The following is a 12,542-nucleotide window of genomic DNA, read 5'->3' on the forward strand; positions in this document are numbered from 1 at the left end:
AAAAAATCATAAAGGAAAAGATCAGCAGGTTTTATTGCATAAAAATGTAAGCCTTCTATCCATCAGGGAAAAAGAAAAACCAATTCTGCATAGACAAAGAGGTAGACAGCAGTTAGCAAAGAATATTTCTGCAAATCTGAAAAAAAAATATTTATGCAAATCTTCACAAATCAAGGCTGCTAGTTTGGCAAGAGTAGCATTTTCACAGTACGCTCCTTGGCCAGATTCTGGAATAAAATCCCTACCCAGCAAAGGGAATTGAAACATCCCTTTTCAAGTGTCACCTGTGACTAGTAACCGTGGACAAGTTATTTCATTGTTCTATACCCCAGCTTCTTTATCTGTAATATGAGGGTAATAATAGTATCTACCTCTTTTTTGTTATCACTCTTAAGGGTGCAAGAGCCAGGTGTCCCACTAGGAATTAATTGTCCATACTTACAAGAAGAGTTAACCAAGAGTTAGAAAGAGGGCCGGCTTCATGGCTGAATGGTTAAGTTCGAGTGCTCCACTTCGGCAGCCCAGGGTTTCACCGGTTCGAATCCTGGGCTTGGATGTGGCACTGCTCATTGGGCTGTGCTGAGGCAGTGTCCCACATGCCACAACTAGAAGAACCCACAACTAAAAGTACACAACTATGTATTGGGGGGCTTTGGGGAGAAAAAGGAAAAATAAAATCTTTAAAAAAAAAAAAAGAGTTGGAGAAAAGGGAGATACAGTGGTTCACAGTAGAAATATCAAGGTGGAGGAAGCAGAGATGGGGCTGATAGAGTCAGGGCAGTGTATCCAGCTGGGTTCCACCATGCTCTGGAAGGAAGCTGTCCTCAGCAGAGCTAAAGCTCTAGAACTTAGATCAGGAAGTTGCTAGAGGATCCTTGACACCAATGGAGAATTCCTCCTTACCTACTATGATAGAGAAAAAACTTGTTTCTTCTTCTCAGGCTCCCTCACCATTAGGCGTGGTTGTGAGACCAAATTCTAGCCTATGGAATACTAGTGGAAGTGATGTGTGCCATTTCTGGGCAGGTGCACATTACATTCTTCCATGTTCTCCTTTCCTTTCCAACAGCTGGAAACTGGATGTAGTGACTCAACTTGGACCACACAGATGACAACAGGCCCTAAGATTGAGCAGAGCTGCTAGATGGAAAGAGCTTGAGTCACAGAATTACCTTGTGGAGCAGAGCCACCAACCAGCTGGGAACACCACACACTGGACAGTTTTATGAGCAAGAAATAAGCTTCCTTATTCATGCCACTAAATGATTAGGTCTTGTTACAATTTAATGCACCCTAATACAGCAATGTTGAGCTAAGCCTGTTGGTAAATGGCACTGAAACCCTTTCCTATTGAAACATCCAAGGCACTCCAGAACAGTGACTCTGCCAACAAGCAGGAGGAAAGAGCACACATGTGTTGAAGGCCACATGTCCAATTTGAAGTCTGCTGTCAAAAGGGATTTAGCCTAAAATATTTCCCTCTTTGCCTGTATGAAGAGATTGATTGATTGATTGACTGACCACCGTGGTCCAGATGCTGATCTAGATGCTCCAGATACATTACCTCCAGTCATCACAAATCCCAAGGCACCTGGCGGAGGGGAAATGGTGGCTTGGAGAGGCACGTAATTTGTCTAAGATCACCCAGCTGATAAACAGCAGAGACAGACATGTCTAGTTTCAACCTCCCTTCTCATACCACCGCCTCCTGGCTCGGGGGAGGAAAGGCAGGGGCTGAGATTTTGATGGAAAACTAGAGGCTGGCCAGGAGAGGAGGCCACTTGGCTCTGGACCTCAAGGGATAGGTTTCTGTGGTCAAGAGCATCAAGAAGCAGAAGGTTGGCCATAGTGTGGTCAGTGGGTCACTCCGTGAATAACAGGCGGAATATTCCAAGCATGGTTGTCATGAGCACTATGAGTAGCCTGCAAAGAGCAGATATGAAATTATTACATTTGCCGAGTCCTTGAGATGTGTCAGGAAGTGTTCCAAATACTTTACATGGATTTACGTGGCTTCTATCAGGTAACCTCGCAAGAACCCTTTGAAGTAAGTACTGTGATTCTCTTCATTTTATAGTTCAGGAACTGAGGCACAGAGAGTTTAAGTAACTTGTCCAAGGTTTAGAAATGGCAGAGCTAATATTTATCTTGTCAGGCCTCAAAGCTCACATCTTTACCCCCTACACTACACCGCTTCCCGAAACAGCAAATAATAAAATTCCATGCTGCTATAATTATTCTTGTCATTGTCCCTCAGAGCAGGTGCCCATTTCTCCCTAGAATGGGCCTGGAGTCCTCATTACACTTGGGCAAATCTCTCTCATTTTTATGTCCTGTAGATGTATATAGCTAGCGTGGTGGAATGGGGAGGGGAAGGACACTGGGACTTTGAAGCCGTTCTTGCAGATGAATGCTGCCTCTTTAACTTATTGGCTTAGGAATTATTAACTTCCCTGAGAGTCCATTTCCTCATCTAGAGAATAGTTTCATATCAACTTATGAAGGTAACGCCGTATGCCGTGCAATACCTATGAGGCGAGCAGGTAACACCTAAGAGATAACACCTATTAAGGTAACACCTACTACCACGCCCGGCACAGAGCTGCATGTTCTGTAGATGTTTGTCTTCCTCCCTCACCCATAATTCTAGTCCTGCACTCTGACGACCCCGCAGTGTGCAGAAATTGCTGAGTTTCACTCATCCTGCTGCCTGGATCTGAGATATCAGAGGTCAGTACCTCTCCTTCCTTTTGCCAGCACCTTTACAAGCTGCATCCTTTATTTTTGTACTGTCTCTCCTCTGAGGATCCCTAAGGGCTTGGCAGACCCCAGGGAGGAAAATATAAACCATTTTTATTTTGCCAAGAGGGAAGCTGGGACACAATGCAAGATCAATGGTTTTCCTGGAAAAATTCAAAAGAAATTCCAAATTTTCTTCCTTCCCACAGTCCATCCCAGTATTGGAATTGGTCCCCTGGAAGCCAGATGACAGCAGCCGGCAATCAGGAACCACTTCATGGCCCGCGAGGAATGCTCAGCAGGGACTGGCTGGGGGCAGGTTTTCCATCGTCCATCGTCACATCTTCGGAAACTGCCACCCCTGAACGACGGCAGTTTCGGTTCAGGAGTCACTTCATTCTGAAACAATTGCCAAGCCCAGGGGTACCCAACCTGTGGCTTTGGATAGGAGTGAGTGACGTGCTTCCTCCAATTTATGCCCCTCCCTTTGAGAAAACGCTCATCGCTAGGTGATGTTAACCTCTTGTGTCATCCTCTATTTTTAGCCTCCATGAGAGTGACGAATCAGGTTATAATCTGACAGTGTGCTTAAAGACATATTTGCAGCAAATTAAATTACCGTGCCTCGGACATCACATACATTTGTAAAGAATAGAGCAAGAAAGCATTATCGCTGCCCAATTTCAATCTACACCCATTATAACCTAATTTTTTAGAAAAATGACCCATTATATATCATAAGATTGAATATGACTCTAAGATTAACTAAGCTTCCTCCAATTTTACTCAAGCCTCACATACCAGGCAGCTCATTACAAAGCTGGAGATTGAAACGATTTCTCTTGCATATTATCATTATGCTGTGAGCTCAGACACTGCTGGTAGAGGCAAGACTCTCAATCATTCAGATATATACAGAGCACTGACTCTCTGTCAGGCCCTGTCTTGGGCACTGGGAAGACAAGGGTGAACAAAAGCAAGACATAAGTCGTACACTTGTGGAGCTGGTTTAGTGAGTAGATAGATGTTAAGTGAATAATCAAATAAATAAATGGTTGGGATTGAGTGCTGAAATTACATTAGGTCTCTGATTCTGTCTCCCTCTCCATCCATCTCTTAGCTCTTCTGTCTTCTATTTGGCTTCCTCTTCAGCATCCTCTCTCTCTGAGACTAAGATGGCCATTTGCAGCTCCTGACTACTGTAGTGCTAATGAAAGATGATCTCAGAGCCCCAGCAAAGTCCCAAGGAGGATGCTGATTGGCCTGGTTCAGATCACTTGCTCATTGCTGTACTGGCACAGAGACTGGGAAAGGAATATTCTGATTGGCCAGCTCAGGTCACATGCGCACTCTCAGGGTGGGGAAGGGAAGGGCAGCGGTAGTCTCTTTGGCACCATACAGCCAAAGGAGAGGGTAGTTTCCCAAATGAAAGGATGATGGGCCAATGAACATCCACCAAATGTCAGAAAGTTAATGTTTAAAGTTAGTCAGGTAAAGAAGAAAAGAAGTAGCATTGTAAATTATGCTTTTTCTGTGTTTCTTCAGACTCCTCTAAGGGTCAGGCACTGAGGCATACAGCATGGAAGAGAGAGAGGATTCCAGAACCAGACAGACATGGGCTCAAATTCTGCCTCCATTACTTCTGAGTGGGTATGTGGCCTTGGACAAGTCATCTAACCTTCTCTAAGAGAGTTTCTCCACTGTTTGCATGGATAATAATTCCGCCCCCATAGGATTGTTGGGGAGATGAAATGATATAATGTAAACGAAGAAGCACAGTGTTGGGAGAATTGGAAGTGCTTGGTGGATGGTGGACATTTAGAAATCCCCCTGAAGTATCATATTGTGTAACAAACATTGTAGACAGGCTCCTAACTTGTGAGGTAGAGGGAGGGAATAAAAAGTGCTCTGATAGAAATAAACAAGAAAAACCAACAAACTCCAAATCTGATAGAGTAATAAGGGTGGAGACCTCCTTTAGCTAGCATAGACCCAGAAGGCCTCTCGGAGAAGATGATATGTGAGCTGAGACTTGAAGGATAAGAAAGATATTGCCATGCAAAGAATTTGGAGAGAGGGTTCTAGACAGAGAGAACAGCAAGTGCAAAGGCCCTGAGGCAGGAAACGGATGGGTGTGTTCAAGGAACAGAAGGAAAGCCATGGTGGAAGGTGGAATGGTGAGATTAAAAAGGTAGGTAGGAAACATCATAGAAGGCCTTTCAGACTGTAGTAAGAACTAAGTTCCACACTGAATGCCTTGTGTGGTTAAAATCCTAGTAAGATAATTAGAGTGGTTGGGCACAGAGTAGAATGGTTAAGGGCATGTGTAGGGAGACTTGTTAGGAGGCTATTGCAATTGTCTAGGTAGTAGACAATGGGGACTTATCCTAAGGGGATGGTGGTAGAGATGGAGAGAAATGCATGGATTAAAGATATATTTTGGTTGTAGGACCAGGAATATCCAGAGATGGATTTGTATGCGCGTGAGGAAGGAAAGAGAGGAATTAAAGATTGATCTTGACACTGGGGTTTGAGCAACTACTTGGGTGAATGTGGGGCCATTTGCTGAGATGAGGAAGCCTTGGGAAGAAACAGATTTAAGAAATTGAGTTTGAGGTGCCTATAGGGACCCAGTGGCAGAATGAGTTAGGCAGTTAGATGGATAAGTCTGGTCTCAAAGGAGAGGCCAGGGCTGGGGTACAAATTAGACGTCGTGGGATTGGATGAATTTATCAGGAAAGAGGGGAGAGAAGAGAAGGGGAAAGTTCCAGCTTCGAGGTTCTTCTGCATGGTCTTGAGACTCACAGAGGAAGAGTCACAAAGGGAGAGAAGCTGGGACCCAGGAGGGAAACAAGCACAGTCAGGGGGATAGAGACCAAAAGAGAAAAATATTTCAAAAAGAAGGAAGCGGTCAACTCTGGTGAACGCTGTTGAGAGATTAGTAAGACGAGGACAAGGAAATGAGCTTTAAATTTAGAAAGAAAAAAAATCCACCCTTTACAGCAGTGCCCTCAGACTGATCCTTCTAAAACAAATCTGATAATGTTATACCCTTGATTACAAAATTCAGTGGCTCACCACCAACTCCTTAGCAGGGCACGTTGACCTGCTTCTTCCCAGCTTGCCCGCCTTCTGCTCTCACTCCACCCCCCACTCTTTTGCCCATGCTTCCTCTGAGCTGCAGGCACAGACTGGTCCCACCTCTCTTAGCATCGCCTGCTCTCCGGGTCTGTGCACACAGTTTCTGGGACCTGCGCTACCCTTCCCTTGCTCCGGATGGATGTCGCACCCCTGACCCAGCCCTGATTCCACCTCCAGATAGTGTTGTCTGAGCCATTCTCTAGACTCTCACAAACCCCCTGCTCAGATCTCTACTACAGCACTCCTCAGGCTGCATTAGAATTGTTTTCCTATTCATTTCACCCATTAGAGATGAACTCCTCTACAGGTGGAACTGTGTTTTGTGCATCTTTAGTGCCCAGCACAACACCTAATCCTAGCAGATGCCTACTGGGTATTTGTTGAAGAAATTCCCCAAAGACTATTATTTCAAATAGGAGTTCTAACTATTCTTAAATGAAATGCAAAGTTTAAAATATACTTTTTGGGGGCTGGCTGGTGGCGTAGTGGTTAAGTTTGTGTTCTACGCTTTGATGGATCCTGGGCGTGGACCTACACACTGCTCATCAAGCCATGCTGTGGTGGCATCCTACATAGAAGAATAGAAGGACTCACAACTATGTACTGGGGCTTTGGGGAGGAAAAAAAAGAGGAAGATTGGCAACAGATGTTAGTTCAGGGCCAGTCCTCACCAAAAACCATACCTTTAAAAATGATTTGGCTCTGAAGCAAAGAAAACTCATTTAAAAAAAAGGGGGCCGGCCCAGTGGCACAGCAGTTAAGTTCACACATTCTGCTTCGGTGGCCCGGGGTTCACTGGTTCTGATCCCGGGTACGGACATGGCACCGCTTGGCAAGCCATGCTGTGGTAGGCGTCCCACATATAAAGTGGAGGAAGATGGGCATGGATGTTAGCTCAGGGCCAGTCTTCCTCAGCAAAAAGAGGAGGATTGGCAGCAGTTAGCTCAGGGCTAATCTTTATATATATATATTTTATATATATATATATATATATATATATAATATATATAAAACCTAAATACACACACAAGTCCCCTCACTCAAAAAATCATCTTAAAGAATACAAAAATATGAACATTCCCTGTTATGTTGGAATTGTGTCCTCTACCACCCCATTCCTGCAAAAAAAAAAAAAAAAAAAGATATATTTAAGTCCTAACTCCCAATACCTCAGAATGGGATTTTATTTGAAAATAGGGTCTTTATAGAGTTAATCAATTTAAGATGAGGCCAGTAGGGTGGGCTCTAATCCAATATAACTGACGTTCTTATAAAAAGGGCAAATCTGGATGAAGAGACAGACACACACAGGGAGAGCTCCTTGTGAAGATGGCGGGTTGCAGTGAAGTATCTACAAGCCAAGGAATGCTTGCGCTCCCAGAAGCTAGGAGGGAGACCCGGAATGGTTCCTTCCTGACAGTTTCAGAGGGAGCACGGCTCTGCCAACATGTTCATTTTGGACTGCTGGTCTCCAAAACTGAGACAATAGATTTCTGTCATTCTAAGCCACCCAGTTTTTGATGCTTTGTCATGACACCCCTGGGAAATGAATACATACATCCCTCAACAAAGAGGAAGCTCAGAATGTATTTTATTTGCTTTGTCACTTTGGCAATCCATAAATATAACTAAACTCTTTATGCTGAAAATGAAAAAGTACAGGAAAAAACCCAAACAGAACTCTCCTCAATTTTGCCTAACAGAGAATTAAGAACAATCCCCACAGACCTCACTTTAATCAGGTTTAAATTAATCTACATTTTGTGTTTAGAGTAATATTAAATTAACTGAATGCATTTTTATAATAATAAAGTATTCTGAACAGTGGAAATTGATTATATTAAATTGAGTACTCTATTTTTATTTAGTAAAAGAAAGTTATGCATTTTCTTCCACTCATTTTACAATCTTAGATGAGACTTTATTTTAAAATAATCTATTAATTAAAAAGTACTCTATGAAAACTATAAAGTTCTGAGCCAAAACAGTGGGATGGTGTGATGGTTAATTTTATGTGTTAACTTCACTGGGCTAAGGGATGCCCAGATAGCTGGTAAGACCTTATTTCTGAGTATACCGGTGAGGGTGCTTCTGGAAGAGATTAGCATTTGATCAGTAGACTGAGTAAAGCAGATGGCCCTCATGAAAGTAGACAGGCATCGTCCAATCCATTGAGGGCCTGAATAGAACAAAAAAGCAGAAGAAAGACAAATTTGCTCTTTGCTTGAGTTGCGACATCCATCTTCTGCCCTTGGACATTGATGCTTCCGGTTCTTGGGCCTTCAGACTTAGACTGAATTACACCACTGACCTTCCTGGTTCTCCAGGAACCTTGCAAACAGCAGACTAGGGGACTTCTCAGCCTCCATAACTCCATGAGCCAGTTCCAATAATAAATCTCCCTATACATATCTCTATATATCTTATTGTTTCTATTTCTCTGGAGAACTGTGACTAATACAGATGGGGAGGTGAAATTTTCCAGAATTCATGGGGAGGTGGCAGAGAAATTATCATTGACGGATTTGAATAGAGAAGAAAAAAGAAAAGGGGCCAATAGTTTCAGGATGCACTGGTCAATCTAACCAGGAAAACAGAAGCCATTTGAATGTTCGAATAGAGGGAATTTAATACAGGGAATTGGTTACACATTATGGAAGAGCTAAGCACCAAACACAACAATGAGGCAAACCTGAAATTGACAACGGAAGGAACCTGCTGTAGCCTTAGGCTAGAGCAGCTTTCTTGATCTGGGCACTGCTGACATTTTGGGTCAGATAATCCCCTGTCGTGGGCGGGGCTGTCCTATGCATCACAGGATGTTTACCCTTTTCTCTGGCTTTTGTCCACTAGATGCCAGTAGCACCCTCCACCCAAGTTGTAACAACCAAAACTATTTCCAGACATTGCTAAATGTCGCGTGAGTGGGGAAGGTGGGGGGTAGGGAGGAGGGATAGACAGAAACCTTCCCAGCTGAGAACCACTGAGCTAGAGGGACAAAAGGAGGAGGTGGTGTTCAGAACCCAAGGTCACCCAGGAAAAGCTGGAACCATCAAGCAGAGAAGTCTAGTGAATGTTTGAAACAGGGAAAGAAGCCTTAGGCAGAGAGGGAAAGGGAGAAATATCCTGGCTTCTCCCTTGCCCCCTCAGTCTCCTGCAGGCTGGTGTTGGCCTCCTCACACACGGAGCACAACAAGGGAAAGGCAAGAAGTGGTTCTGAGAATGTAGGCCCAGGATCAGCACAGAGATTCCCTTAAAACTTTGATTCTGAATGAGACAAACATTTAAATCTGAGGTCCACCCTTGAGACTGCTGATCATTCAACGGGCCAGATCACCAAGTGATAGCTATACTATACAGAGGCAACTTACTGTGAAACCAAAGAAATCCCCCACTTGCACAGGTGATTTCCAAGGTCCTAGAAGACCCCTAGTAATGCGCTCAACATAGTCTCACGTTTCAGTAAAATTTGCATTGCACTTCCCCTCATGTTGGGTGGAATTGGAGTGGGTGTGGACATTTTGGAGATCTGGTTAAAGGAAAGTTCAGGTGCATTTCAGCACTACCTTTGGACTTGAGCAATAGGGGCTCCTGCCCTGGGCCCCACATGTTAAAGGGCCTCACTCTGGCTCTCCTCCTGCTGTACCCCTCCCCTCAAGATCAGAAGTCTTCAGGGTCAAGGGGGTATGCCAACCCAGAATTTATGCCCTCCCATTCTCGCCCCTACTTAGAGTACCCAGGACCCCAGAATTCCCGGCCCAAATGGCCTGGAGTCTGCTTCTGGGATCCACATGGGCCTCTCCTCTAAGTCCAGCCTCCCAAGAGTGGACCATGCTGTAGGGGTGCACATCCCTTGGCCTAACAGCTGGTTGAGGCATGGCTGGTTGCTGGAGGTTATGGATAAATCCTGGATGTGTGGACTAGAGTGTCCACTCACGTTGTGAGAGGCCCCTCATGGTGTGGAATGGAGCTGGTAATGGGAAGAGAAGGGGGTCATAAATAAGCAATAGAATCAATAGAAATTATTCTGACATTGAGAAGCACTTTTTGTAAGACAATTTTTTTTTCAAATTATACCCAAAGCAGGAATTATTAAGAGGAAGAGATAAGTTTTAGAATAAAGAATAGGCTTTTATATTGTTTGATAATCTAATTCATTTTGATCTAATCTGCAATACTAGACATCATAATCCACCAGTACAATGGGTTACCAATGACAAACTGGTTAGGAAATCATCAGTTCAAAAAGTATTTAAGATTAGCCCTTGTGCGAGAAAACTTGAAATGAGTGTGAAGTCTTACAGCTCATATGTGAAAGACACATGATGTAGGGGTTCTCAAATTTGGCAATTTAAAAAACTTACATGAGTTATCAATAACCAGTTCTGAGAGTGAAAAGCCTTTTCTAATATATCAATAATAAAAAAAATTATTTAACCATGCTAGAGGAAAGACTGAATTATCTTTCTATGGAAAATGGTATTACAAAATCATTGTCATATGAAGAAGTATACAGAGGTATGTCATCAAAAAAATATAGAGATAAAGGCATTAAAGAGATGTGTCAAGTAGTCAAAGAATAAAGATATTATTTTTCTAGGGCCGGCCCAGTGGTGCAGCGATTAAGTGCCCACGTTCTGCTTTGGCGGCCCAGAGTTCGATGGTTCGGATCCCAGGTGCAGACGTGGCACCGCTTGGCACGCCATGCTGTGACAGGCGTCCCACATGTAAAAAAAAAAAAAGTAGAGGAAGATGGGCTTGGATGTTAGCTCAGGGCCAATCTTCCTCAGCAAAAAGAGGAGGATTGGCAGAAGTAGGCTCAGGGCTAATCTTCCTCAAAAAAAAAAAGATTATTTTTCTAGATTTTTGTAGTATTTGTCAGCTTTTTAAATTTAATTTTCCATAATTTATCTTCCTATTTTCAGTAAATATTCAACTTCATACTTAATTTTATGTTTATAATTTTACATTCTCTTTCCTAAGAAAAGCGCCCACCTACCCCCAAACTGTGTAAGCTTTAGATTCCACAAAACCTGGATCTTCCTCAGGCATCACACTTTATTACGTGAATTGCTTGGGTGTGAAGAGGTAAAGTGAGAGGGTCTTGGGGCCTATTTATAGAAAATTATCTGAATGGGCAGCTCATCCTGATGCCCGAGATGTCAAGATGTGTTATTTCAAGGTAAGTGAGTCAGCAACTGGCGCTTCCTGAATGTCATTTTCAGATGACTGAATTATGTCCTCGCTTCTCCTTGTTTTTGTTCTGTAGTTGTGGTGGCAGCTGATAACAGGAGAGAGAACTGGGCAAGGGGCAGATGACTGTTTAGCCATGACTCCACAGCCTCTCACGCGGTAGGGAGCAAAGAAAGACAATGGTAAAAAAAAAAAGCCCACCAGAACATGCCCTCAATCCTGACACAATGCCGGTATCCTTCCAGAAGCGCCAAGGACAATCCCTGAGGGAGGCAGAGCAGGGACGTGGGTGGTGAAAGGCCACAGGAGCCAGAGCCAGCTGGTCTCCTTTGTGAGACTACAGGCTGCAGAGCTATGACTATTCTTCTCAACGAACAACACACAGGGATTAATTCTTAATATGTCATTTATTATTTCTTTCAGAATGAAGACATTTCACCCTAAAGTGTATTAGGTTTCTGAGTGCTCACATTTCCTCAAATATAGTTTGTGGGATTTGCGGATATAATTTCTACATAAGTTGGCGTGGCTCAGGGCCTTGGAAAGATGGCCTGCCCAGGGCAAGGCCGCCTGCCCATGTTCCAGCCAAGCTTCTTTGATTCCTTAAAGACTGTACAGAAAGACTTTATGGTTAAACAAAGGGGGTTGAACACAGGCTTTCATCTCTTCTCCCTTCTGAAATCCCAATAACATGACTGTAGACGAATAAAATAGGTATAAATCCACAAGTACAAAAATAATGAGAGAGAAGATGACCGCCGACACAGTGGAAGCTGTAGTGCTGAGAAGTGGGACCTGGCAGGACAGAGAAAGCTGGATCAGAAACACTCATCCTACTCCAGGCCAGAACTGATGGCTTTCACAAAGTAATTTTGAATTTATGAGTTATGGGATTATTTTCTTTTATAACATGGATCACGAAAGGTTATAGAATGAAGAGCTTTCATTTGCCAAATAGGGGCAGTTAATCAGGAGCAAGCTGATTTTTACCCCAGACCCACTCTGCATCCCTGGCCAAGAAGTTCTCTTTCTGGAGAGTTGGGCCCGCAAACCCTGGACTCAGGGAGGGCTTCGGTGAGACATCTGACCCCAAGCAGAGGGAGAGGGGAGGCAACTCTGAAACACACACACTGAAGGAAGGGAAGAGAGGTTTCTCCAGAGGACAGTTGGGGTTATAGCAACAACAGCTCATGTTTAAACGATGTGCCAAGCAGTGCTCAAAACACTTTATAACATTAACTCAATTAATTCTCACAACAACAGTATACTGGAGGTACAATTGTCATTTTATTTTACATATAAGGAGCCTGAGACACAGACAGCTTAAGGACATTCCCCAAGGTCACATAGCCAGTACGTGGCAGACCTAGAGATGAACCCAGCGAGTCTGGCTATATTGAGAGAGGGAGATGGATCCTGGGTGGCAAAACCACAAAAGGTCTACCACAGGGAGAATCGTGACTTACATA

At 43.6% G+C, this 12,542-nt stretch overlaps 2 long non-coding RNA genes across 3 annotated transcripts in view; one reads left to right on the top strand and one right to left on the bottom strand.

Moving 5' to 3' along the window:
• The window catches only part of LOC138921290 (uncharacterized), a 36,146-nt gene that overhangs the window by 8,900 nt on the left and 14,704 nt on the right, over positions 1 to 12,542 (bottom strand). The window lies entirely within an intron of this gene.
• Positions 1,070 to 5,628, top strand: LOC138921292 (uncharacterized). Its single transcript, XR_011433756.1, has 2 exons — positions 1,070 to 2,047; positions 2,949 to 5,628. It is a non-coding gene; the product is annotated as an uncharacterized lncRNA (long non-coding RNA).

The sequence above is a fragment of the Equus caballus genome, chromosome 28 (assembly GCF_041296265.1).
Source record: "Equus caballus isolate H_3958 breed thoroughbred chromosome 28, TB-T2T, whole genome shotgun sequence".
Taxonomy (NCBI): domain Eukaryota; kingdom Metazoa; phylum Chordata; class Mammalia; order Perissodactyla; family Equidae; genus Equus; species Equus caballus.